The sequence below is a fragment of the Camelus ferus genome, chromosome 11 (assembly GCF_009834535.1).
Source record: "Camelus ferus isolate YT-003-E chromosome 11, BCGSAC_Cfer_1.0, whole genome shotgun sequence".
Lineage (NCBI taxonomy): Eukaryota > Metazoa > Chordata > Mammalia > Artiodactyla > Camelidae > Camelus > Camelus ferus.
Window position 1 is genome coordinate 9,746,506 of NC_045706.1, and position 26,883 is coordinate 9,773,388.

Below are 26,883 nucleotides of genomic sequence, written 5' to 3' on the forward strand. Positions count from 1 at the left end.
AGAGCATTGAGGGAGCCTGGGAGATGGGAAGAAGCTCACGTGAGCAGGGAGAAAGGAGGGACACTAGGTGAGGGGCTCTGGTGGAAATAAGCTTGGGATACATAAGATGATGAAAAATTCAAACAAAGTAGTAGATGTGGAATATATAAAAGGGACTTTGAGCTTTGTATGTCAGGTGACAGGAGCTTTTAGAATTTCATGGAAGAATCTGGGCAAGCAGCTGAGACATTGCGTTTATCTTTACTTCCCCAACTGTGGGGAGTCCATTGTCCCCAGCCCTTATCGCCGGTAACATAGGCAAGGTGAACCCTTGAAGTTAAATGGAAAATAGTCTTTTTATCCTGCAGCAACCAGCCTGCCAGATAGAATCTAGATAAGGCACCCAGGACCTTTCATAGTGCTGCGCACACAGCAAATGGCTTTTGGCAATAAAAACCGTCAATGTAGAAAGAACTTAGGAAAGAAAAAAAATCTTTTGAATTGTTATTTTCCCCTGAGGTCTTAGAGGAAGAAAGAAAGTTTACTTAAAGGAGAACACTTTTCCATAGACTCTAGTAGCTCGTAATTTGGGCCTGTAAAATGGTATTTCAATGACAACCTGCCCCAAACGTCTTGAAAATCACTTTTGACCCAGGTAACTGGCTGCAGGAAGCCACTGTTGATATATTTAAATGAATCCAGCTGGATTACTCTAATGTATTGATCCTGGGGATGTGGCGGGGAGTCTGGGGACAATGCTTGAAGTCGATCCAATACGTTTTGAATAAAAGTTTACTTTATTGCTGCTTTTATTAAAAGCCCTAAGACTGAGCTGCTGCAGTGGGAACACACCGATGCCTGGGGCGATTAGTTCCGGATCCTTCTGGTGCCTCCATCAGTGGGGCGAGAACAGGCCCTCCTCAGCTGTGGGCTTCTCCTGGGTGCTTCCCTTTCAGCGAGCTGGATCAGAAAATAACCGGGCGTTGCTCGAGCTTGTAATCATTTTCACGAACATCCCATAAAAGTTTATGGATTCTGGAAACCTTAGCCGAATCCCACAGTCACCTCTTTTCTATTCTACTTGCCCTCAGAAGGCTGGACGGGACCCCGTCTCCTCCCCAGCTGGCCTTGAATCCTGTAGGCCACCATCAGTCCCCTGCATGACTAGGGCTCAGCCCCAGGCTGCCCCCAGTGTCCTGGGGAAGGAGCCTGTGTGCGGTTCCCAACTTCCTTCAGGGGGCCACAGCTGGTGCCTGGACCAAGCAGCTGTGCTGAGACCTCTGTGTATTAGTTTGGGGCAGGGATGGTACCTGAGCTGAGTCCTGTCCTCCTGGGCCACATGGGCCCCTCCTGAAGGCTTGGATCTTTCTTCTTGGTGGAACCGTGTCACCTACTGGAAAGGTGGGGAGAAGGAGGGGAAAACCTTGTCTTTCTCAATATGCCAAAGAAAACTTGAGCGCAAACAACTCAACCCACTTTGGACAGACCACCAAAATGTGATGGATATGAGGGTTCTGGTGCTCGGGAGCCAAGAACAAGTTGAGCAAAAGCAGAGCCACGGAGGAGGCAAATAACTGACGAAGACAAAAGTGGTCTGTGTGCAGCCCCGAGCAAGCCAAGCTGGAAACCGCTGCCAGTGAGTTGCCCAGAGCAGGAGCACCGCCCAGACCCGTCTGTCCAAATCCTCCACTCTGGATTAATCTTTAGCAAAGGAATGAGGCCCTGAAGCCACTGGAGTCTGGAAGAACTTTTCAGGCACGGTCCTTCGGAGATTCTTGGAAGCCAATGAATTTGTCAGTTTTTTTTTTTTTTTTTTTTGACACGTGGGCTCTGGTTTGAAGGACCCTATTGTGAAGAACCCACTGTCACCCCGAAGGATGGAGGCCCAAGGAAAAGGAGGGAAGCTACCCTTAAAAAGATCTGTTGCAGTCTCAAAGGCTGCCACCTAAACACAAGGGAGCACAAAATGTTAACACTCGAGCCTTGACGTGGCCACGCAGCGCAAGCAAAACCCAGGTGACCCAATGCAGTGACTGAGTTCAGTTAGACCCGCTGTCACTGATGGAGCTTTGTCTTAACAGAGACATGTTGCAAAAGTAAGATCTATCCTGCTTTCCCAACCTTCCATTCTTGAGTTTGGTGACTGGAAAGGAATTTTAAGAGGTTACATTATCCACCGTCCTTTAGTCTAAACAGAAACCATTACTTTTTGGATAAACATGAATTGAATCCCTTCCATGTGCCAGGAACTGTTCTGGAGATGGAAATGGTTGCTCTTTTCTAAGGACTGGATAGTCTATTGAAGGAGACGCATGCACAAATAATTACAATGTCCCGCGACAAAGGTTATCATAGATCGATGGCCAGTCCAAGCAGATTCTTCTTTCTTGTTCAGATTCTCTAGCCAAAGAGATTGCTACCGTCCTCCCTGGGAGCGCACGGAGAGCAGCAGACCGCAGGGCTTCATGTATCCCGGGCGCATTCCCAGGCTTTATGCCTGTGGCTGATGGACTCAGGGGTTGAAGTGGGCTCTTCGCCAGGTCAGCATGCCCTCCAGCTCTCTTGACATTCTCCTTGTCACAGTGGACCAGATGAGAACATAGGGATGGGCTCTTTGAGCCCACCCAGCTCACGGCTCCCTAGGGGGTTGCGGCAGAGCTGCCTTGCTCGTGAACCCTGGCACACACAGTGAAGACCCCAGGAGTTCTGCCTCCACCATGCACAGCGCTCTTCCTAGCCCATTGGTTACCTTTAGCTTTTTTCTCAATACCTTGAAAAAAAGTTCTTGAGTCCCTCTCCTCTACAGAAGATACTTTGTTGCTGAAGGGGGAAAACAATTTCTCTGGCTGCACTGATCTGCGTGGAATTTTGTGGTCAGAGTTGCTGAGGTTTGGTTTTCTTTTCTTTCTGCCATTTTGAAAGCAGCCCAAAGTGAAACCCTGCTGAGATACCGACCGACATCTCCACCCTTGGCTGCGGCAGGAAGGGCATTTGCCGGGCCCAGCCCCCTCTAGGAGGTGGATCTTGGGCAAAACCAGGAGCTGTGCCGCCACAGAGCACGGCCCATCCTGATTCCTGGCCACCTCTCCATGGGCGCTTGTTGGCACTTCCGCAGTTGTGCTGAACTGGGCCTGGGGAGAGTCAGCATCCTTCCTCTCTTCAACTTCCTGAAGGCGTTTGTGGAATTGCTGTGTCAAGAGGGGAAAGTCACATCTAACATTCTACAGAAAGCTTTCCAAAACGAAAGGCCAAGGCATGTCCCGTGAAGCACTGGCTCATTTTCTTAGCTCCCAGAGGGTGCATCTGAAGACATCCCTTAGTTAATCATGGATTTTGAATGATAGTTCAGATCACTAGTGAGGTCTTCAGATCCATAATTTCCACTGCATCTCTTGATCTTGAGTGGGGAGCATCTCTTGGTTGTCACATGCATGCTTTCCCCAAGCAACATTTTTGTCAGGGCTTTATTTGATTGTTTTGCTAACAAAAAGCCTAAATGTTATTTCTGAAGATATTGGAGATTATTGAGATTTCCCTGTAGAAATCTGAGAAGCCTGCCTTAATTGGCACCAGCAAAATATTTGGCACTGGGGATTTGTAGCTTTAGCTAGCAGCAAATGAAAAGCTTGTCTCTGCTGTAAATTTTTCATTTTTAGTGAATGGTCCAATTCATATGCAGAGTCAGAAACTAGAATTCCAGGGGGATGGTTCTGTCTTAGGTTTTAATTGATTCTTTTTTTTTTTTCTGCTTAAAGATGATTGACTATGACTTTCTGTTTAAGGGAAACAACATGGTGAGTCTTTCTAATGCTGTTTCTCTGAGAGGAAGTTAAAAGTGCTATGTAAGCATTTAAACGCTACAGCACTTTATGAGTTAGAACATTTTAGAGCACTAATCATTACCAAGGCTAATGAGGTATCGTTGGGTCAGCCGTAAAGCAAGTTTCAGAAGCTATCCTATTTACCAGGGAAACCAGTCCTTGACAAAATAAACTCTTTGGGACAGTGATTTGAAAGATGGGTGCTGCCACTGTCCCTGCCCAAATTCAGTTTGAAAAAAATCCACTTTGGTATGTATTAAATATCGGGGTTCTGCACAGGATTTCACTTTAAAAGGGGCTGTTGAAAAAGTTTAGTAAAACCATTCTCTGTGGAGTACTGCTTTCAATCCAAAAATTTTATATCCCCTGTTTTCTCTTCTCAAGCACATATACCCATTAAAAAAAAATGTATGTACAATTGAGTGCACTCCAACCCATTCTTACGCTCTCTGTAATACCCAGCCCTCTTAGCCATTTCCTGTGGCTTGGGAAATGTGGCCCAGGTCAGACGTGTAATGTGATTGGCAGGAAAGTGGGCCGTGTGTACAGCCTGTACTTTGCTAATAGGAATGCCAAGTTTCAAGAGAAGGAAGAGGAAAAATTTCCCCTTACAAAGAGAGCACCATCGAGTTATAACTCTAAGAACCATATACACCAAAGAATTTCGACCCCCTCAGGATTGTAACCTTAGGCAAGGCCTCACTCATTCCAAAGATGCAGCCAATTCTTTTTGACAGTTGTCTTCAGGATCCGTGCCATTAACATCATCCTTACTGAGAGCACAGCACAGCCCTCAGATGATACACTGGCTTTTAGGGGACCCACGGGAATTGTGAAGAGGCAAATTGAAAGGATGAGGTGGTCACCAGCCTGTGTTACCAAGTTGTAAGTAAAAATATATGGAGGTCAGTTTTCCCCTGGATTCATTACCTGGTTCTGAAGAACTTATGATGAAGCCATTCATTCATTCTTCCAATCACTGCTTATTGAACCTCTTCTGCAAGCAAGAAAGCTCTCCCTAGCTATTATCTCTTACTGTTCTTCAATTAAAAAACATTTTGCCTCTTAGCCAATGTTACTCGTTGATTTAGAGCAACTGTTTCATGTCAGCCACTCAAATGACAATTGAACTACTGCTTGAAGGGTCTCAAATCTTTTCTTAAGCTGCCGTATTTACAACTCAGGCTCCAGAAATTCTGCTTGCATTCCATAATATTTGGGAGGTTGACCACAGTCTGCAGTTACTGTAGGCTATTTTTAGAGCATCGGCTTATGCCAGCACGTTATTTACATTGGTCAAATTAGCTGGCTACTTGCCAGGTGGCCTTTTTCTTTTCTGATATGCTGACAGCACCTTAATTCTGCTGCTCCTAGGAAGGCCTAAGTTTCTTGGGGACACACATGCTATATAATTGCAAAAGAACAGTAACTATCTCAAGCATCTGCTTACATAATCTATTCCTTCTTCTCCAAAAGGGCAGCAAAATACAAGCTGAATTTTTTTTGTCCTTTTTTTTCTTTTTCCATGATAATAATCACGGTGCCAGACTCCTGGGGCACCGGGTACATTCAGCTAACCAGAACACAGAATGAATTCTAGGAGGCCATAAGGATGTCAAAATACAACATCATTCCCTTTGTTTCCACAGAACTGTGTTCCTATTGATGGTTTGCTTCAGTTTGCTTGCCTGTAAAATATGCTGGCGAGACATGGCCTGTTGGAAATGCAGGGAGGGAGACAAGATTTCCAAACTCGTGGAGTGAAATGAGATGGAGGCTGTGAAAGCTCAAGGCACAGAGTGGCGGAGCAGCTCTGTAACGTTTTCTAGCTGAACAAGTGTTTTAAATATCAGACTGGGAACGTTACCCAAAGTTTCAACACATTTCAGTGTATTATACACTACATGCCATTATTAGTCATTTCTGAACAGCTTGAAAAATTGCACAAAGTTCAGTGGATGACCCAGTCATGTTAGAGTAATAATATAGCTTAAAAAATTCCTCCGTGCCTCCCTGTTTCATGTGAGAACCTTATTGCACTTTATAAATTCGACTTTGTTAATCCTCACAGTTTCATTGCCTGGTTGACACGGTTTTCCAGGCTTTCAGGTGTCTCTCTCTCTCTCTCTTTTTCCTTTTCCTTAGGTAAGCGTGCAGTATTGGGGCCCATGTTTCAGAAAGTGGATGCAGCCCTTGATTTGGGCCCATTCTAATATGATCATTAAATAACCCTGGAGGAAGAATGGAACTTTTTGAACAAGCGATGTGAAGCAGATGTAGCTTCAGAAGTAATGTTTTAAAATGTGCATTGGATGTGAAGTCTTTTCACATTTCAGAAATCGCCAGCACAGTGGATTGTTTAAAATATATGAAGTGAAACTTAGCAGCTGGGGAACACTTGTTTATCTACTTCACGGTGTTAAACCCCAATAAATGTTTTGAACAACCAACTGGTATGTAACATTACCAAGTAACTCTTTCTGTTAAGGGAAACTTGTTAGCGCTCATGGCACAGCTGAGTTTTGTAATATCAAAGGAATATGGGCCACATGTTAATCCAGGATAGCATATAGTCACATAATTGTTATAGCTGTATTTCAGAAGTTGCTAACTTTAGTATGCAACTTTATTGTATACAGTATGGTAAGAGCTGTCTTATGGTCTGGAAGCAGGACCAGTCAGGGAGCCTAAGGTTATGATTAGAACTACTTGCTTTCTTGCTTTGGTCAAATCATCCATTGAGGGGAAATAATCAGAAGGCCTATTGGCTGTTTTGTAATCAAAACTAGCTGTTTGGTTGACCAGATATCCATTTTTCATCTTGTTGGGTTGGCTTGTTGTCAGTCAGGCATTGCATGGTGTCTTGGATTTTAGTTCCACCAGAAATCACAAAAGGACTCAGGTACCGCTGATCTGACTTATTTCCATTCAGAGGTGGGCTCTTGTGTGATGGTAAAAAAAAATGATCTTGCCAGTTTTATTTTCCCTCTGGCTCTTATGTGAAGATTGTGAAAGTCTCCTCCCCCAGAGCCTATTACCCCAAAAAATCTGATTGAGAAAAAACAACAACTCAGTAACTAATGTCAACAGCACATATGAACCTCGCGTCACAAAATCTAGTGTGAGAGAGAAAACTTCTTTATTTTTTCATTCTAAGTTTTGTCTAAGGAGATGGGTGGGGGCTGATGAGATGTCAAAGGGGTATCGTGTAGGTAGGCATGGCCTGAACCATCTTTCTGTGTAGGTCATGAGGACTCCTCGCTCACTCAGGCTGGCTCTCGGTCACTGGCTGGTGTAGACACGTGCTCCTTTACTGATATTTCCATCTGCAAGGCCACCTCAGGTCCTGAAGCTCTCTTTGTTGCTTTCAGACTTCCGAGGAACCATCTTGTGGCTCCAAAAGTATCTGAGGAACAGTCTGCAAGGCTAAGTCCTCAGCTACCCAGACACTCCAAGCTGCCATGTCTTCCCTTCTGGGGCCGTTCCCAGGAAATGGGTCATAGGTGTCATCTGCTCATGGATCCCACAAACTGGGGATTGATTCCTTCCTAGGACTGGAGGTCAGGGGATGGAGTAGGAGAGAGTCAGGGTCATTATCCTGAGCCCTTCTGGTTTTTATCCTCTTATCTGACTCTTCTGGCCTCCGGGAAGCCCTTTTCTATTCATGGGGGTATGGTATGCTTACTCAAGAAGTATCCTCCTTAATCTTCTAAGATTAATCATCTTCCTTCCTCAGATTATCTAAGCTTTTAAAGGGAAAGACAAATTGAGAAGGAGAGAAGGAAATTCTAAAGAAAAACATTGTTAAATATTTCAAAACATCAAGCTATTACTCATTCATGGATTGCTTGTAAGCGAGGCACTGTGTTTACAAATAATACTTTATCCCATTTCAACATCTTATGAAGTAGGATCTTTGGCCTTAAAACACACACACACACACATGCACACCCATATATATATGGAAATCTAAGCTCAGAAAGGTTAAATAACTTGTCTAAAAACCTGGAAGCAGGAAAAATGAGATATGAACCAGATTTTTCTGACTCCAGAGCCAAGAATCTATCCCCTAACAGTGGAATCCCTCGAGAGTCTGATATGACTGGTCAGGGTGCGGCTTAGGCCTGAGGATGCTGTTTCAATTTCCCCAGTGATTCCCTTCAACCAGGATTGGGAGCCATGGCCCTAAGCGATGTACCCCACAAATGCAAGCATACCTTGCTGGAAGGTATCTATTAGAGATGCATCTTTGGTTTTCATTCCTTCTCATCTCTGAAAGGTGACTGTGCTTCTGAAAAGAAACTAGACCCAGAGGCATGGTATACATTGCTGGGATTTTGAGCCACAGAATGTGTTCTTTACTTCATATATTTTGTGTGTGTGTGTGTGTGTGTGTGTGTGTGTGGCCAAAACGATTCTTCAGTGTTCATAGGTTAGGATGGACCTCTGGTCATCTTGAAATTCAACAGGAAAGAAAACTTTTTGACGGTAAATGCTTAGATTTATGTTTAAGCTCTTCGAACAGAGAGAGAGGGTCCAAGGAACAAGCTCAGGGATGTCACTTGGAAAATTTGTTTGGAGGGAACCTTCCTTTGCACATTTGCCGAGGGAGGTGGGGGAGTGGGAGGGCTGTTTTTACCACTTCCAACAAAACTCATAAACGATCTTCTTCCAAAAGGACTAATTTCATAGGAGGCTGGAGAAGTCAGTAAAGGCCTTAAAGAAGCTGAACTTCTTTAGTTTTCACTTAAAGGCCATTCGCAATTGTAGCCCTTGTTAAAAGTTAAGCCGGGAAATGTCTCTGAGGAGAAATTCAAGCTTTACTTCCAGCTTGGACTGGTCATGAATGGTGATTATCTGACTGTAATTCAAATCATATGTGCTGCCCTTGTGTTTTGCCCTACTCAAGATTATTTTTCCCCTTTTAAATCGAGCAAAATAGTCCTTGGCTTAAGGCAGACCTGTTCACATAAAGACATGAAATGAGATGGTGTTCCAAGACCTCAAACTGCAAACCAGATTTATAACTCTCCAGCGAAGACGAGGCCCAGTCTGAATGCATCCCTCATGCGCTTGGTAATCTTGAATTCAGCCTTCCCCCCGGTGATTCATGAATGAATACATTTCAAAACTGGAAACTAAAATTGTCAGAAAAACACAAACGTGGACAAAAGCGAGTCAAGTACTTTATTTATATTCTGGTAGCAGGGACTCGCTTTGTGTACAGATGGTCCTAATTATGCCTTTGTCTCTAAACAGCTGAATGAAGCGTGAACAACCGGCGTGTCTCTAGGAATATTTCCCAGCGTCTCAATGTTGGATGCCATAGTGGACAATGTGTGCAGATATCTGATTTTTCTTGTATGAAGGTTTTCCGTGTGTTTGGTGTCTTTTTAGAGAGCAAGGCAGTGTGGCCTGGTAGGGAGAACTTGTCATCAAGAGTTACCACACAGGGATGGGAATTCCACTCTGTGACTTACTGGTAGTGATGTTCGAAAACCTGTATATGATTTGAGCCTCAGTTTCCTTATCTGTAAAATGGGAGACAACAATTCATACCTCCCAGGATCACTGTGAGGTTAAAATAAGGTTATGAGTGTAATTTATGGAGCATCAGAGAAACACTAGCTTTTGCTGTTGTCAGAGATCATTAGGAAGGTGCTGAGGACTGCAAAGGAAATAAAAATGTGCCTTGAAAAGGGAGGAGTGAGCCTCCTTCCTGCTCTGTGCAGGTGCACAAGCACCAGGGGACCCATCAATTACTCGACCCTTCTGTGCTTTTCTTTTCATTGGCCTTAGAATGTTCTTTGGTTTTCAAAATGATTTTCTCTGATATGTACCAGATTCCTGTAAAGGGTCCTCGGTGTTCTAAAAGTGTTAAGACCCTGTTCTAAAAATACATGTTTTATCCTGCGTTGCCAAAGGCAACTGTTTTTTTCCCTCTGGCTTGCTCATGAAGTATCAACTGGACCTTCTAGAACTTGCTTCTAGCCATGGTTTGTATTCCTCAGCAACTGGTCAGCTCAAGGCCCCACAGAGCTCCCCACCGCCCGTCCTGTCTCTGTTCCATGTGTGCACGTGAGAGACATTTATCTGGGTGTATATCCTAGTGCCCTTGCTCATTATCCTCATAAGTTTATGTGGTCGAATGGACAGGGCAATACTTATAGCAGATCTTTTGGGTAGGACCTTATACTACACATTTTTAATAAAATATTATAATGCACAGGGTTATTATAAAAATTCACCTACGTGGCATCGTATTCTTCTGACGGTCTGCCCTGATCAGCATGGGACAGCTGTTACTGAAGCACTGAGAACATTATCTGGTTGCTGCCTTCCAGATATTGGGGTGCAAATCTGTCCCTCCTGAGCTCTGGGAGAAAAAGGAAAGGAAACAAATGAACATGATGACAACAGTGCACTATAGCATCATCGGGTACCATTCAGGAAGGTTAGGGCAGCCTGACTTGTAAAGGTTTGAAACTCAAGGCTTTCCCTGTGTTAAGCATTAAGTTCCTGGGCTCACGTGGAATCATGTTGAAACCAGGAGGCAAGAGTCAACAACAATTCAGTGGAAGAAATACCTCCATCATTTCTGGGATTCTTCTTGTCACTGTTTTAACAGTGTTAACGAGATGTCAAGCCACAGCCGAGCCTCAGGTGGTGCTCCCTGTGCAGTTTGGAGGATGGGAAGGAGCACGTGGCTTAAAGCAGAAGATTTTACGGAAAGGAGCTTCCTTGGGAGGCATTGTACCCACTTCAGGTCACTAGGGCACCCTGTGCGACACTAGGTTTTTTCCCAGGGTGTTGAGCCACGTGCCTGTGTGTCTCCTGCATTCTTTAACTCGCCCCTAGAGGAGTGCCTGCATGTAATCTCTAGGATTTTCCAAAATGAATCCCAATGCCCTTTGGATAATCAGAGACCTGGGGACTCAGCAGAACACATTTAGCCCTTAATTCCTCTGCTGTAGAGTCAGCAATGGCCAAGCACAACTTTGGGGCCACTGGTGAGGGTTTTTGAAAAATCTAATTTAGCACGAGGGATACATTCCAAAGAAAGAGCGAACATGCCTGGGTCGTGTTTGTTTTTACAAAGGGAGCCCTGATTTTGTTAAGGATGACAACCGAGGCATCTGCAACTGCAAGAAACATTTTTGTGCCTTGTTCCAACCCAAATTTTCCAGCAGATTTTAATGTAATTTGGTCCCCTCCGAAATGAGAAAATCTGCTTCCAGGATGAGAAGTCAGGTTTCAGCAAAGAATAATAATCTCCTTGCAACTCACTTACAAGGAATTGAGAAGTGGTTTTTGCACTACAAATACTCAGCACCATGCAGCGTAGGCTGGGGGTAGGGGGGTGAGGGTGGTCCTCCGGCATCTGCAGCTGCACCTTCTTCTGGAAGAGCCTCCTCCTGACTCCCAGGCCACACTTCTGCAGGCCAGTGTCAGCCGGGCTTCTGGGGTGACTCCTTGTGCGGGTCCCAGGGCACCAGCCATAGGCAGGGAGGGAAAAACGTTGTTCCTTTGGAGCAAATGGATGGACTCATTTGCTGCGTAGTCCGTTTCCACTCGGGCTTTTTGCACACGTCCTCAGGTAAACACATGCCTGCTCAGTGGCAAATACTATCAGTTGTGACCACGAAGGGAAAATAGAGAAGGCATTCTACTTTCTTCATCATAGCTTGAAATGACACCAGATAATTCTTCAGGCGGGAGAAAGAGGGGCCCCATTTTCTCCTGTGTGGAAGAGCACTTTGGGCAGAGTTCTGAGAGTTATCACATTAATCAGTTAACGCTGGGGACCAGCCTCAGCATTCACATGCCTCCTGTTATTTAGTTCTTTTATGTTATCATCCAGCTTGAGTCTCAGACAGGCCCAAGTTTGTGCAGATGATAAACTGAGTCAGGATTCAAAGCCACTCGAAGCATTTTGCTGAGTCTGAGTGTTTCCTGGTAAAGCAAGTTCCTGGCACCCCCAGATCATGGATGGGGCGTTGATAGGTCTGCCCTTCTCCAAACCATCCTGTTCACCACGGGGATCGTTAAGGGTAAACCTGGGGGTCCATTTGTCAGTAGGACACAGTCTGGACAGAGTGACTTCCAGAGCTCTTCCTTTCTATTTGGCCTTTCACATGAACCGGGGTTTTCATGGCTTCATCTGACATGGGCTGATTGCTCACCCCGGTAGAACGCAGGCAGGTGATACTCCACAAGACTGGGTTGGTTAACGCGGCCTTTTCCAGTATTAAAGTAACAACCTGGAAAATATGCTCCTTCGTGCCATATTTTCTTTTTCTCATTTCCAACATTTGAATCATTTATTAAAGAAAGGAGCCGTTCTTTTCCTTGCTTTCCTGGGACAATATGTTCCTCAAAAATCCAAAATAGTGCAAAAGCCAAGCTTTGAGGCCCCCGGCCAAGTCACCCACAGGATGTCCTAGATGGAAGCCTGAGGTTCTCTTCCACCAGGTGCCAAAGGCCACAGTTGTCTTATATATGCATAGAGTATAGGTGGAAAAAATTCCCCACTTGAACTAACTGAAATTCACAGTAGCTTTGATTAAGAAGTGATACGAAATTTGCTGAGTAATTGATTGTATAAACACACAGTTAGTGCATACATGGAACACAAACTCAGGATGTTCAGATCGGCATCCAGTGAAAAGGCGTCCTCCATGCCTTCAGGAAGTCAGCTCATTTCCCTCCATCTGAGATAAATCAATGCAACCAGTACTTTTTTTCCTTCCTTCCTTCCTTCTTTCCTCCCTTCCTTCCTTCCTTCCTTCCTTCCTTCCTTCCTTCCTTCCTTCCTTCCTTCTGCTCTCCTTCCCTCCCTTCCTGCTTTCTTTTTTAAAATTTAGGTGTTAATCCTCTTTTCAGTTATATTGAAGTGATTACTAGGGGAACCATCTGTTATTGGGGTGCTGAGGTTGTTTGATCACCTCCAGCAGAGAACCTCAAGGCATTCACTTCTATTAACATTTACTAAGTACCCACTCTGTTCCAGACTCGGTGACAGAACATGTGTCAATCTAATCAAGTGGCTGTCAATTCGTTTTTACAAAATTGACTGATGGCCAAAAATCCCACTGGAAGCTGGATGAGTTAACCAGGAAAAACAAGCTCAACAGCAGTAGCCAAGAGAACCCCAAAAAAGAAGGGCAGTGGGGGAAGCGAGCCTCCACCAGACATGAAAACAGAGCAGGAAACCTCTGGAATCAAACAGCTTGGTATTGACACATGAATAAGCAGATGAATGGGACAAAGTAGAAAATCTAGAAAGAGATCCATTTGCATGTAGAAACTTGAGTGTATGAAAAAGATGGTATCTCAGATTGGTAGAGGAATGGACTTTTCTGCGAGTGGTGCTGAGATAAGCAGGTAGCCATTCAAAAAAATAAAATAAAATAAAATTGGATCCATGCCTCATACTATATGCCAGGTTAAACTCCAAGCAGGTAAGAGCTTGAAATGTAAAAACTGAAACTATAAAAATGTTTTCAAAAATATGAGTAATCTTGGAGAGAATGGAACTTTCTGAACCATGACTCAAATCCAGTTACAATAAGGGGCAAAAAATTGATAAACTTGGTTGTATAGAAATTTTTTTAAAAGTCATATGGAAAAAAAAATCAAAGAACAAATACAAAAATGAAACATGCTGTAAGATAAAAAGTCAAATGACAAACCAGGAAAAATATTTGCAACATATCAAAGATAAGTGGTTAGTAGCCCGAAGGCATAAAAAAAAGCTTCTAAAAAATACAGGAGGAAAATTCCAACAACTGTACAGAAAAATGGGCTAGAAATAAAAGCAGACAATTGATCAGAAAAAAAATGCGGATATCTCTTTAAAGTATGAAAAGATGCTCAACTGTATTCATAATAAATAAATGTCAAATGAAGACTTCACTAAGATACCATCTCTCGTGTATTAGATGCCAAAACCCCAAAGGTTGACCACGTGGTCTGTTGGCAAAGCTGTGGGGAAGCAGGCATTCTTACGTGGTGCTGGTGGGAATGTGAAATGGCTCAATCCCTGTGGAGAGGACTTCAGGGCTATCTAGCAAAGTTACGCATGCCTTGACCCTATGACCCAGCAATTCTACTCCTAGGAATCTCCAAAATACCCTGGCAAAAATATGAAAAGACATATGCACAAGGCTACTCACTGCAGCACTATTTACAAAAGCAAATGACTGGAAACAAACCAAATGTCCATCAGTAGGAAGCTAGTTGAAGAAGCTGTGGGACATCCACATAACTGAGCACCTCACAGCTGTAAAAGGGAATGAGGATCCTCCCTGTGTACAGCTGTGGAGTGGTTCCAGGGTCTGTTAAGTGGACAAAGAAGGGTAGAGAAAAGAATAGTATGTGTCATTTATCACTTGTGCTATTTGCGTATATTAAAAGAACAATGAAAAAATAAATCATGCATTTAAAAAAAAATGACTACTTTTGGGGGAGGGAGGAATGAATGTGACAAGGACAGAGATGAAAGCTAGCCTTGCTAAATCTATTTCATTTGGAACCATGAAAGTGTTTTACATAATTATAAAACTGACTTCTAAAATGTTTAAAAGCAATCTCTAAAAGTTGAAAATAAAATGAAACAAATAAACCTAACTGTGTATTGAGCTGGTGGCATAAGCAAGAAGAGAAGAATTCTTCCAAGTGACTTTTAAATATGGTAATTTCACTGTATGTCCCTGGTGAGTCTACACTCTAAGGGCCAAAGGACAGCAAAAAGAAATCTTAAATTGTTTTCAGTAATCCTGTTGTTGGTGCTAGTGTTTGTGTTATTTTTCTGATACTGTGTTCAGTATGGTGTAGGATAAAGTGAATCAGTAGTTATATTGGTGTCATTGACAAATGGGATTTTGGGCATGGGTATGGATACAGTTGTAGGATCAAGGAATTTAAGTAAAATCTTAATTAGCTCTGATTTTGGATTAGGAGTATAAACTTAGATAGATAGATAGATAATTTTTCAAGCTCTGTCCACTCAAGAGGTCTGGAATCAATGCCCAGACCAATATCAGTGAGTACATCTAGCACCCAGATTGTGATTCTGCTAAAAGGTGCTACTTGCCAAGACTTCTTGGCAAGATGGCGGATTTCATGTTTGGGAGGAAATAAACAAGGTGAGCCTGGGGCGACTTGTCATAACTGAAAGCAAGGAAGCTATCAAAGACGAGCAGGGACATGTCAAAAGGACTCAGGAGCCAACTTGCAAAAGCTTCCACAGGGCAAATTTTTTAACATCAATAAAAGATAACTAAAATGGATGGAAACACATCAAATATGTTTGAACCCAGGAGTTCCACGTGGTGCTGGAAAAAAATCACTGATCACCTTTGAGGAATACCAGGAAATAAGTCATTATTTTGAAAATTGGCGAATAAAGGAAAGAATAAAGCATTTATCCTGTTGTTTCTATATGAACTGTACCTCCAGAAACAAAAGGGTTGATGAAGGAAGTTCCTTTTGATACAAGTATTACAGCTAATGAAGAGGAATGGAAGGGGTCATGAAGCCAGGGAGAAGAAAGCCTCAGCTTCCGATGCCCCTGCCTGGGGATGCAGGCTGGAGAAAAGAGGACCATTGCGCAAATGCCAGTGAATGAATGGAGGTAGGCAGTGATCTTCAACAGCTGCAAACACCACAAAATAGCAAAAACCCAACTGGTGGAAGAACACAACTCTGCTTGTGGAGTGGTCTTGCCAGAAATCAAACTTGAATCTCATCAAGACTCTAGATCCAACTTCCAATGACAGAAAGTACAGGGGCCAGACGACACGTAAACTCAGTGGGAATGCAATCGATGAAGGAAATTCTACAGGACAAATGACCCAGTTTCTCCAACAAAAATTTCAAGGATATAAAAAAAGAGACGAGAAGAAGCAATACATTAAAAAAACAAACAAACAAACAAAAAAAAAACTAGAGACTAACAACCAATCACATTGTATGGACTTAATTTGAATATTTCTTCAAACAAATAAATATTTAAGATAATCTATGAAACATGGACATTGAGATATTGACTAATAACTTGGTGATAATGAGTAATTATTATTGTTAATTCTTTTTAGAGGTGGTAATATTGTTGAGTTTTTAAAAATGTTCTTATCTTTTAGAAATACATGTTGGAATATTTATGGATGAATTGACATGCTATCTGAGATTTACTTCAAAACAAATTGTAGTTTGAGGAGGGAGATATATGGGGTATAGATAAAATAAGATTGGCCACAAACTGATAATTTTTGAAGCCAGTGATGGTACTCCCAGCTTACTTGAATTACTCACTCTGCTTTTGCAGATATTTAACATTTCCATAACAAAAATTTGAATTAAAAGTAGACAGTAAGGAAAGTATAGAGTGGCCTTTCCTTCATTTCAGAATAGCTTTATCCAGTTATAATTCATAGTCCACAAAAACAAACAAACAAACAAACAAACAGTGGACTTTCAGATTTTCCCAATGAAGAGCTAACTTTAATTTTAAAAGAAAATATTCAGGGATCTTTGTTTCAGTTCACCTTAAGTTTATTATCCTCACAAATAAAACACAAATTATCTGAAAATTGGTTACAAAGGATGATTTCAGCATATTTTCAAAAGTTCCCTTTACAAAAGACTTGGAAATGTCAGTGCTACAAAGAGGCAGCTAACCAACCATCACACAAAGACTTATCTTGGATAATTAAAACTCTTCCCACTTCCCTTCTGTCTTTCCCCATCTGTTTCATGTTTTGAGGGTGAATACTATTTTTTTTTTCAATTTACAAATTGCCATTGATAAGATTGTGATGATTGTCAATATCAGAGTTTTGAGGGCTGCATAGTCTAATAATGGATTTATTATTAAATATTCTTTGGGCTGAACTCATTTTAGGGTTAAGGTTTACACACAGATCTCATTACCCTATATTTAGAAGTGCATTATTCATGGTAAACTGCTCGGACCTTTGACTTTTGTAAGCTGGTTGTTTTGAAGTTTGAACAGCAAAGCTCTTGCCTAGCTTTGAGGCGCAACCTCCAACTGGCATCAGGGAAAAGGGGGTGTGGAGGGGGAGGGGGGTGGAGGTGGGGGATGGTGGAGAAACCGTTTGCTGCCAGAATCCCTCTGATTGTAGCCGCACCGGTAACATCTGCTGCTGTTCTTGTTGAGATGGGCTCTCAGGTGGACCACTGGCCACTAGCATTTGGGTGAGAGCATTGATTAATTTCAGAATTAATAATAATGATGAGGTGAGTATTAACTATTGTAAATAAAATAGATAAACAACAAACTTCTACTGTATAGCACAGGAAACTATATTCAATATCTTGTAGTAACTTACAATGAAAAGGAATGTGAAAATGCGTATATGTCTGTCTATGTGTGGCTGAAACATTACGCTGTACACTAGAAATAAGTGACACATTGTAAACTGACTCTACTTCAATAAAAAACAATAAAGATAAGCCCTATCAGGGAGGTGTTATGATGACTAAGGAGTAAAAAGTGAACATTCAAATTAGTCTGCTCAGTCTGTGTCTTCTATAGGACACCTCACGACTTTGTGGGGAAACTTATCGGTGATTTGATGACCTGTTTTGCATTTCAAAGATACCAGTTTCAGAAATGAAGCAGATCACCTGAGCTGATACCAGTGCTAGAAGGTTATTTGACTGTGAGGCATATCTCCATTCATTCACCAAGCCTGACTGAGCATAGACCATTTACAAAACATTGCACTAGGTGCTGTGGGAAATGTGTAAGGAAGAGTCTGGGACCTCAACATGGTCAGCATTTAGTGGGAGAAGTGAAACACAACAGTGCTTTTAGGTTTGTATTGTAATTGAGTAAGGTTCGGAGAAAGGGATAGGAAACAGAAGAGTTGATTTTCGTAATTTCTGGACAGTCAGGACAGATCAAGGGTGGATCCCTAGAAAAGGTTCAAGTTGAGATGGGCTTTGAAGGTTGGTAGGATGTAGACCACTTAAGTTGGAGCCTGTGTGTCTGTGCGGTGTGCACACTGGTGCCTGCACACACTCAGGCCTGGGCCCATGCTGGCAAGCATGAGTCTGGGGAGAGCATTTTTGATGAAAGAAACAGCAAAAACAAAAATTCAGAAGGTAGGCAAATGGGACCAGTGATTGGAGCACTGTGAAAAGTTTGTTTACGTGTGCTTTCGTCCGTCCTTTGGATTTTTGCATCACCCTCCTTGCCTACTAGACCTGCCTGTATCCCCGGCATTTCTTCCAGAGTGCATCAATTATATCTGTTGTAATGAAAAAGTTCTTTCAAATGATGAGGATAATTTCTTTCATTTCTACTTCCACAGTGATAGTGAAATAATTAGATGGCAAACAATCAAGGCATATAAATTGTTTTTCTGAGTCTCTCAGTTGTTGGCTTCCTTTTAGCCGTGATAGATTGTTTTAAGAAAATTTCATTGCAGGAGCTTAAAAATAGTGAATTTGTATTGAACTAATTGAATTACAAAATGTTTATTTACCTTATGAAAGGGGTACCTGAAGGGGTTTCCCATCAATAGCCAATTTCCCTCCTTGTGTTTACAATACAGTTTCCTTTTGCTTCTATTTGGTTTACGTCAAATTTCCAGGTCCAAGTGTATGGTATAAGGCACACTGTAACAGGAATGTGGAAATAAACCATACATTTCTGTCTCCGTTAGCTACTTCTTATGTTATGCATTCACAAGGGAAGGTCTTGGTTCATAGCCTGAATCAGTTATCTCCAAGTGTGGTGTCCAGGAATGCACGTGCCGGTCCCCTGGGAAAGGAAATGTTGGAACTTATATTTGCATGTATTTTATGAGAAACGAATGAATCATACTGATACTTGGTAGGTGGAGTGATGACAGCACATATAGATAATTTTAAAGCAAACATACACGTATCAGGGTTGTGTGTTCACAAAGGTTGTTTTGGCTGCCTTGCGTTCTGCTTGGGAGCACCTGGGGCGTCATTATATATACTGAACATCAGCCTTGGTTGTGGGCTAGCTTCAGCCTTTAGATTACGAGTAATGGAAGCCATCGAAGAGTTTTAAGCAGGGGAAGGGCATGGGCAGAGGTGCATTTTAGAAAGATTGTGCAGGACTGGAGAGGGGCAAGGACAGAATTGAGGAGACCAGATAGGAGATTAGTCCAGTAATCTAAGGACTCTGCTGTTGTGAGATGAAAACTGGAGGTGATGCAAGCCAGGTGGACAGACTTGGTGCTAGTAAGCTGACATCATGTTTGGTGCATTTTTCTTTTCTTTTCTTTCTTTTTTTTTTTTTTTTTTTTTTTTAAAGTTTTCTGTGTTACCTGTGCCCTATGGCTCTATAGGATGTATTTGGTTATCCAGTAAGGGAGAGGATGTTATGTGTGATTAATAAAGACTTGCCCTAAATAGGTGGTTTATTTTCTCAGAATTTGAAGAGAGAAAAATCCTTTTAATACTAGAACGTTGCTTGTCTGTTGCAGAGGCTTGTGAAACTTGGGTCACGACTCCGCTCAGACAGTGGCTGACTTTCTTTACTATTGGTCCTTCTCCCTCGGATGTAAAGGAAGACACTGTCGATGGCGTTCCAGCCCGGAATCGACTCTGACAGGTAGGAGGAGCTCAATAAATCTTTTAAACGTGCTCAGATCCGGACTTGCCTGTGAACATCAATTATGCTCGTACTGGAGCCTCCCTCCCGGGCCCGTGCTTGTCATGTGGGCGAGATCCTTGGGCTGAGTGGCAGGGTTTCGCGTTCACGCCCCAGGCCCTGTACAGTTTTGAAGAGCCCTCACTTGCAAAACAACCATCATTTTTTTTCTCCCAAACATTTTCCTGACTATGGAAGAAAAGCCGAGGAGGAAGGAAGAAATAGGCGTATGGTACCCTACTGGCCACTGGCCTGACCGCAATCAAGAGGTGTCGTGGCCCCTGGACAGGTCCAGGAAGGGCGGTGGGGGCGCCTATTTAATGAGGAAAGAGATAGTTGTGTTTTTGATCATGCGTCCATTATGCCTTTCCCTTCTGTTTCGGTTTCGTCTTATTTTATTTTTTAAAGAGTAAGCACGTAGTTTTCTTTCCTTCGTCCCTCCTTCTCCACCCGCTTCTTTCTTTTGGTAGCGTATTTCATTAATTTATGTGAATTACAGGTTAATCATTAAAAAACAGTAATGGCTAAGATGCGCTGAGCTCTTAATACAAGCTGGGTATTGTACGAAACACTTTTTAAAAGGCTAAAAAGGCTCAGCCACTGACAGCTAACAGAAACCCTCTGTGTAGTGTTGTAGTTCACCCATTTCACAGATGAGAAATGAGACTTTTTAAAGAGGCCAAAGTAAATGTGCTCACTTCCACATGGTCATGTAGCTCATCTGAGAGCTAAACCCCAGTGAGCTGACTCCGAAGCCCACGGACATAACTAAGACACTCCCCCACTTCCTCCTGTAATGTCGTTTAACTTTTACTTTCTTGGAACATTTTCCATTCACTGCAACACACAGACTTTTCGTTTCACTGCAGCCCACAGAATAGCATCTCCAATACAGGAGGCCCACTCCTCAGCACCCTTGGGGTTTACCCTGGACTCGGAATTCTTGGACAGGAGGGGCTGTGCTGTGTTCATCTTTATCTCCTTATGCCTCCTATAGGATAGGTACTCAATAAATATCCACTCGATGAAAATGACCTCATCTCTCTCCATCCTCAGATGGAGACCATAGAGAGTGGTGGCAGAAAGGATTTGAAATTCATTTTGACCTTCAGGAAATGTTAAAGCTCAGATGGGCAGGATGGTGTGCCTCGCTGTCCTTGAAAGCTGCTCCAGGATCCTGTTGTATCTTTGGGCGCTTCTTAATGGGACTGTATGACGGGAGTGGCTCAAGGTGGCCTCGTTGACGAGGTGAAATTCCACTCTGAGCTGAAAAGCATGAAAACCAAGTTCTAGTGAATCAGTGAGGATGAGGATTTCATTTGGTTTCCCAGCAGGTGGAATTTCCTAGCTTCTCCTGCTTTCCCTTCTCGCCCCATCTCAGCACCCTACTCTGAATTGGGCATAGAGGCTGGCGGATGTGGGCAGGGGGCATAAGCAGCTGAGACTTAGCTCGCTGACGCGTTCTGGTCTACCACCGCGGCTGGCCCCATCACGCAGAGTGGTGGGGCTACCCACTGCCCTTCTGCCTTCAGACTGGCCATGCCTGCTTTTTAGCCTAGAGGGCTTTTTAACTGGGATCCCACAGGCAGTCATTGAGGTGCTATATCTGTCCTTTAATTTTTAAGTTTCTTAACCACCTGGCAGCTATTTCTGCAGAATTGCTGAATGAGTTAAGAAATACAGCGAGGGGTTACTTGTAACATCAAGGTCCTTCCAAGCCTCACCACAACATGGTGTCAGTATGGTCCATCAGGACCTGACCTTTGGGACATCCATGTGGCAGAGAGCGTTGGGCAAGAGTGATCCAGTTACAGCTCAAGATATCTCGAGGGATAGAAATCCTAACTTGATGACAAGGGGTGACAAGCAGTTGGACCCAAAGCACACTTTACATTGCATTATCAGGGGAAAGGGTTACATCTGGTTAAACACACACACACCACCACCAACAACAAAAAGACCTCTGTTTTTTTGGAATTGCTGTCATATAGGATGGAGAACAGTTGCTGGAGTAAGAATTAAAGAGCTAGTCTTGAAGAGTCAAGGCAATGACTTGTGCTAGCAGGCGCTCAATAGATTTTGATGAGCGTTACATTAAGAAAAACTTGGGCTGGGTCTTTAACCTCTCTGGATCTCATTTTCTGAATCCATAAAAGAGTAAATGTGGATCATATGATTTTGAAGGCCTTTCCAAGCTTTAACAGCGTGGCTATGATTTTTTTGTAGGAAGACACACCTAGGAAAGAGAGATTTAATTAGACAGAGTTTAATTAAGTCAGCATATCTTAGATGAGATCAGGCAACTAAGGCATCTTCTTAATCAGTAACTTTATAAATGTTTAGTTGATAGGTGCCTGGGGAATTTCAGAAACACCAGAATTACCCACAAGAATTCAGAGGTCGCTGTGGTCAGAGGTTGGCTGTAGTAATTTAGTCCAGTACGGATGGTAGCATTTCACAGTTGAGAATGTGGGTCACACTGCCTGAGTCTGAGTCCTGGTTTTTCCACTTACAAGTGTGTCCTTGGCCAAGCGTCTCCTCTTAAACTTTGGTTTATGTGGCACAGTGATAACAACACACCTTTCCTCATTCCATCCCTGGAAGGGTTGAATGGAAATGTCGCTAAAACACTTGGCACAATGCCAAGCATGGAGGCCAAGCACACGGTTAGAAGACATAAAAGGGACATGTTCACTGTGTACCTAATGTTGCCCAGAAGACTCAGCCAAACAAACCGTTCAAGCAACAGCGTTCTCTAGAGTTTTCTAGCTACTTCCAAATGGGGGGAAATGCCTCAAAATATCTTTTGCGAAGATGATGCATTACAAATACTGCCATTCCTTTATTCTGACTCATTCGTCACCCAATTCTAATGTGGTTTTCCTTGTTTCTGGGAAGGAATGCATTGATCTACCAATGTGGTCATTGTAGTCTGCTAACAGTTTACTGTTTCTCATTAAAAGTCCATACATTGGCATTCTGGTTATATATCAGTCTTTTATAAGTTCAGTTACTGGGAGTTCATTATCCAGGGTTTGCCCAGCTGCCCCGCTCCAGGAACTAATCAAACCTGCTGAAATGTAGTTCCCAGAGCAGAAAAGTGGAAGGCTGCATCCTGGAGTGGGGTCCAGGATGGGATGGCCTGAAGGACATTTGACTCCACTGGGTGACACTGAGATCACACATTTTTTGACCCACTACCTAACTTTCTTAAAGTGAAAGCCTCTTCACACTGGGACCACTCGGGTTACAAAGTTCCCAATAGATGTAGTCTGGGTGTTGGATCTTGTCACTGCTGGCCCTGAGCATCCGAGTGTAGAGTTTAAGAATATCCATCCAGTAAATGAAGTAGGAACGCTTACCTTGGACAGTGGTTAGAATCTCCTTGTGTTGATTGGCACTAAGCCAAGATAATTGCATTTTTACTATAATTATGTAATGAATACAAATAAAAACTACAAAACCACACATGAAATGTTAGGTAGGAGTGTAAACTTACACACAGAGGATTGCAAATTCCAGGGCAATGGTTTGGAAGCAACAGCTTGAAGCCATCTCTTACATCCCTCCTCTCACTTAATCCTTACAAATATCCTGCCATGGGGATTTTAAATGAAGATATCCTCATTTTATAGTGAGGGACCTGAAGTTCTAAGAGGTTGAGAAACACCTCTAAACTCTTGGTTATTACAGGGCAGAAGTGGGGCTCATACCCAGGTCTTTGATGTCAAGCTTGGGCCCTTTGGTTTTTTGCACTACCCTCCTGGAGTTTTCATCTGTACAGAGATGTATTAGAAGATGCTGAGGGAATGTTTGTGAGTTTCATGAAAATGTCAGAGGCAGAATTCAGTAGATCATTCTTACTTTTTTAAAATAGAAAGGCTGTTGTCGGCTATCCCGAAAAAGACAAAAGCTATGCTGTGGCATGTCCTCAGCCAGGTTGAGTTTATTGTATCCAATAGCTCCAGATGCGTGAAGGTTAGGTTAACGGTGGATTATAAATCATTCTTCATGTTCTGCTTGGTTCCTCATGTGAAAGTCACTCAAAAGGCTATTTAAAGCAAGAAGAGTAACACATGTTGAGACATTGATTTTGATTCTTTTTGTTGGTTTGTATGAAGCAGTAGCATGTTACCACCAACCCTCCCCTTACATATCCTTCAGAATTTGCAGGTGCCTGTCCTGTTCATTGACAAGTTTCTAATTTCACCCACAAGCATCCAACAAGCATACTTTCTACAATAGCGTAGTTTTGTGTTTCCAAAAACCAACACCACTTTGTCATGGGAGAAGTGTTCTGGGTGTATAAAAAAATTTCCCTTCCTACCTCCCACCCCACCGACAGTGAAAATATGAATAAACATCAAATAATGCGCTGCCTCCCTCAAGACAGACACCACACCTGTGGCCAGTTACCTGTGAGAAGGCACAGGCAGCAGTTCAAGGCTGGGTCATTCGAGCCCCAAGTTTATCGCTCCAGTCCTGCAGAGCGTGGGATACAGGGTGGGAGGGAGGCACCTCGCACTCACTGAGAGAAGCCTGATAAGGAACATGGCATTTTCCACTGTCTTTACCAGGGCTGATTCCGAATGCAGGCTTTGGATCCAAAAATTATGTGGGTGCAATTGAGGAAAAGCTGGCTCCTCAAATCCTCAGGTTGACTTCTGGAGCCCGAACTTGCCGTGACAGAATAAAACAAAACAAAACAAAAAAACCTCCAGTGCTTGATACAGCCTAGGAAAACCCCGTTAGGCAGTCGAATGTTCCAGAGTTGCTGGTGAGCAATGAATTTGGTCAGTGCTTTGGAAACCAAAGAGGCAATTTCATGTGAACTGTTGTTTATTCCTCAAAAAAAAAAAAAAAAAAATTCCTGGAGGAATGCACTGCTGACTTCTTTGATGCCACTCTGTGTGTAGAAGCCATGTACAACTTGCCTGCTGGCAGGATCCTTGGATGTCCCTTTGTCTTCCCACTAATTCAAGTCAAGACCATGCTTACGGGGCAGACAAATCACCATTTAATGATATTTAAGACCTGCAGGGAAGGTCTCCAGCTCTGTGGAAACAGAACTTAAAAAAATCTCCACTAACAGCAGTTTCTTTTTCGGACTTCTCCTACCCTTGTTTATTGAACAAACCAGTATTTACTGAGTAGTCATGGTGTGCAACAACAATGAAAAAGCAACAGTGATAATCAAAATAGTATAATAATGTCCCGATCTTTAAGGCTTTCTTTCTTTCTTTTTTAATCTTTTGGTTTTTAGGGGAGGAGGTAATTAGATTTATTTATTTATTTTAAATGGAGATACTGGGGATTGAACCTAGGACCTCATGCATGCTAGGCATACACTCTACCACTGAACTCTACCCTCCCCCAATGCTTTCTTTATTTCAGGCAGATTGCTAAGTGCTGGGCACATATTATTTTCTTTAATCTACATGTCACTACCCTAGTCTCCATCCCACACAGGAAGTGGCGGTAGAACACAACATTAGATGTACGGGGGTTGTACAACCTGCTCAGACAGAGATGTCGTTTTTAAGGGGAAGCTATCATTCCACAGATCTTTACGGAGCACCTAATATGTGCCACTGGAGACATGGGGACACTCAGGAGATAGTAAGGGCCCTAATCTCAAGGATTTTCCTTCTAATGGATTATGACATGTGCATAAGTAACTCTAGTATTAAATGGCTCAAAAAAAAAAAAGTCATCTTGCATAGAAACCACATATCAAGTAGCATCTGTCAAAAACTGTGTGTGTAATTCAGATACCTGATTGTTTCGTAATGAGGACTCAGCACCTTCCACAGCCCTTCCTTCCTGACTCTGTCTGTTGGCTTTCTGTCCAGCCTCCTTGAGTCCCTAGCCCTGGTATGTGTACAGACGTGTCTTGCCGTGAAGTAAGTTGTCTGTAAGATGCAGTTTCCCTCGGAATAGTCTTCTCTTCCCTGTCTAGAAAGTTCTTTTATGTTTGCTTGTATTAATAGCTTTGTTGAGATATAATTTATGGACCCACGTAAGGTATACAATTCAGCAGTTTTAGTTTATCCACAGATACGTGTGACTATCACTAGAATAAATTTTTAAACACTTAAACCTCAAAAAGAAATCCTGTAATCCATGAAGTCACTCCTCATTTCCCTCAAAGCCCCAGCTTGTGAAAATCCCACCAATCTACTTTTTGTCTCTGTAGATTTGCTTATGCAAGAGATTTAGTGTAAGTGGCGTCATATAATGAGCGATCTATTGTGAATGGCTTCTTCCACTTAGCATCATGTTTTGAAGGTTAATTTTTGTTGTAGCTCATATCAGGACTTCCGCTTTCAGACTGGTTTCCAAAAGCAGCTATCCCATTTATAATTCTCACCAGCAGGGAGTGGAGGTTCTGATTTTCCCACCTCCTCACCAACACTTGTTGTCTGACTTTTAGATCACAGCCATTCTAGTGGGTGAAGTGGTATCTCACTGTGGGTTTGATTTGCATTTCTTTGATGACTAATGATGTTGAACATCTTTTCACGTGATTATTGGCCATTTGTATGTCTTCCTTGGAGAAATGTCTATTCAGGTCTTTGGGCCATTTTAAATTTTTTCCTCGTTTTTATTATTGAGTTGTAAGAGTTCTTTGTATGGTCTAGATACAAGTTCCTCAGATGTATGATTTTGCAGGTCATTCCTGTCATTCTGTGAGTTGTCTTTTTACTTTCTTGATAGCACAGAAGGTTTTAATTTTAGTGAAGTCCAATTTATCTATTTCTTCTTTTGTTACATGTGCTTTTGGTGTCATACCTAAGAATCCATTGCCGAATCTGAGATCCTGGTTTACCCTTGTGTTTTCTTTTAAGAGTTTTATGGTTTAGTTCTTATATTTAGGTCTTTTATTCATTTGGGGTTAATTTTTTTAATGTGGTATGAGGTAAGAATGTGACTTCATTCTTTTCTTGCAGCTATCCAGCACTATCCCAGCACCGTGTCCTGAAAAGATTATTCTTTCCCCCTTGAATGGCCCTGGTACTCTTGCTGAAATCAGTTAACCATGGACACATAGGTTTATTTATGGACTCTCATGTCTGTTTCCTTATGTCTGTCATTACAGAGGTAGCACACTGGTGCTTTGTATCAAACTGTTACCAGTAGCACCCTGCTGCCAGTCTATTGTTAGGCCAGTACCGCACTGTTACTGTTACTGTTGCTTTGTAGTAAGTTTTGAAATCAGGAAGTGTGAGTCTTCAACTTCATTCTTTTTCAAGATTGTTTTGGCTCTTCTGGATCCTTTGGAATTCCTTATGAATTTTAGGATTAGCTTGTCAGTTTCTACAAAGGAACCAGCTAAGATTCTGATAAGAAAAGCACGAAATCTGTAGATCACTTTAAGGAGTGTTGCCACCTTAGCAATATTAAGTTTGCTGATCTATGGCCGTAGAA

General features: G+C 42.5%; 1 long non-coding RNA gene across 4 annotated transcripts in view; it reads left to right on the forward strand.

Annotated features, from left to right (window-relative positions):
• LOC116666964 overlaps nucleotides 1-26,883 on the forward strand; it is a 300,767-nt gene that overhangs the window by 100,404 nt on the left and 173,480 nt on the right. For 2 of the 4 annotated variants that reach the window (XR_004323759.1, XR_004323758.1), the window contains exons 1-2: nucleotides 18,660-19,043; nucleotides 19,289-19,416. This is a non-coding gene — a long non-coding RNA (uncharacterized LOC116666964). Of the gene's footprint in view, nucleotides 1-18,659; nucleotides 19,044-19,288; nucleotides 19,417-26,883 lie in introns of those variants that run through there. The other 2 variants (XR_004323761.1, XR_004323760.1) reach the window with 1 other exon arrangement.